Here is a 1,877-nt window from a genome sequence, read left to right on the forward strand (position 1 = left end):
AAAGAATTTTGCGCAAGCGATGTGGTGGAACCCTAAATCCCGTTTCTTCATTTTTCATCCGAAACTTCGAGACCGCCAACAACGTATTCCCTTACAGAGAGAGCCTCCTTGATAATCCTAAGTTCCTTCTCATCGATATCGGAGATCTCGATACCTTCGACTCTGACTTTCCCGCCTAACTCCGCTCTTCCCACGCCGATATCCTTCCACTCGTACTCTCTCTCTCTCACTCTCACTCTTTACAATCATCGTCGTTTCCGGTTATAACATTTTGTTTATTTTGCATTTTCAGTTCGAAACCGCGGCGGCACAGGTTCTCGTGAGTTTGAAGACGAAGGTGGCTGGGGACGCTGGAGATATGGAGGATCCATTGCCTGGTGATGTTCAGATTTTGCTCACTTCCAAGGAGGATTCAGTGTCGATGAGATCACTCGGGGTAAGTGAGTTTGATCTAATTTAGAGTTCGATTATGATATTTGTGTTTTCATTAATGTGATAGTTTTCGTTTCAATTTGGTAAGTTTTGTAGTTGGTAATTAGGAATTCTTAGTATTTAATTAGCGGATGTCATAGCGATGCTTTTTTTTTTTCACAGGCTCAATATATATCGAAGCTTGTTAAAATTTCTGGGATTACTATTGCTGCATCCAGGACTAAGGCAAAGGCTACTTATGTTACTCTGGTGTGTAAGAATTGTAAGAAGGGGAAGCAGGTTCCGTGCCGGCCGGGACTTGGGGGAGCAATTGTTCCTCGGTCGTGCGATCATGTTCCTCAGGTTTAGTTAGTGTTTGTTGTTTGTTTATATTTTGCGTGACGTGTGCCTCATCTGTGTTAACTAAGGATCTGTTTGGCTATGGAAAATGTTTGATGCTTCTATTTTCTGTTTTTACTAATAATTACCAAAATATTACCATATTTTCAATTCTTTTTTTGTGAATTTTTTTTTGAAAAATATGAATTAAAGTGAAAACAAATTGACATCTTTTTTGTAATTACTAGTGGATATAGGAAATAGAAACGTTTTTTTTGTTAAACTAATAATAAACTCTGCATTGTTTTGATTTCAGGATCACCTTGCCCTGATGATGGAACTCCTTGGAAAGATGGCTCGGAAGGTGAGTACACTTCCACTGCTTGTTTATATTATTTGTTGAATTAAGAGCTATTCTAGCCTATCTAGTGCTTGTTTGCTTCCTCATTAAGGATCCACGTTAAGAGCAAAATTGGGTCAAAAATAACCTTAAACCAACTATTAGTTGCTTCTTGGATTCACGTCAATGTGCACTTCGAGGTGCAAGCAAGCATGCCACTAATCTAATGCTTGTGGGTTGCAGATTGCTACTGGTGGAGCTCTATCCAAGGATTTCTTTGATAGGCATGGGGATCTAAAAAGGATTAGAAGGCTAAAATTCTTTCCACTTGACAAATTACTAATTGATAAATATAAATTCTCAGTGAATGATGCTCAAGAGTTTTCAAAATTTCTTTTACCACTCTTTGATTTTTCACCGGAGAAGCGACCAACTGCAAGACAGTGCCTGCAACACCCATGGCTGAAATGTCCCAATGAAGAGGAAAATGAATCTGCTGTGAATGTTGGAATGAGCAACCTCAAAATCAAGGGGGGAAAGTGAAGGGTGAAATGTGTTTTGACACAGTCAAAGTTTAAGCCCCTCCTTCCACATGAAAAAAAAAAACTATTGATTGTGCTTTCTTTTATTTTTTTTTTTACTTTGTTCAACTTTAATAAGATTCTTTCTATTGGATTATTAACTACAGAGATGTAAATCAGTAAGGAATTTTGTTCCTCCAGAGATATCTGACAGCAGAATTTGCGTGTATATTATTGTTCAGTTCTGCTCAGTAAAGCTGGGTCAA

The 1,877-nt window shown here is 38.3% G+C and overlaps 1 long non-coding RNA gene across 1 annotated transcript; it reads left to right on the plus strand.

Moving 5' to 3' along the window:
* The first annotated feature begins 472 nt into the window (after positions 1 to 472).
* Positions 473 to 1,877, plus strand: LOC145952843 (uncharacterized). Its single transcript, XR_014430333.1, has 3 exons — positions 473 to 774; positions 1,067 to 1,114; positions 1,334 to 1,877. It is a non-coding gene; the product is annotated as an uncharacterized LOC145952843 (long non-coding RNA).

Source organism: Cajanus cajan, chromosome 10, assembly GCF_000230855.2.
Source record: "Cajanus cajan strain Asha chromosome 10, NIPB_CcT2T_4, whole genome shotgun sequence".
Taxonomy (NCBI): Eukaryota; Viridiplantae; Streptophyta; class Magnoliopsida; order Fabales; family Fabaceae; genus Cajanus; species Cajanus cajan.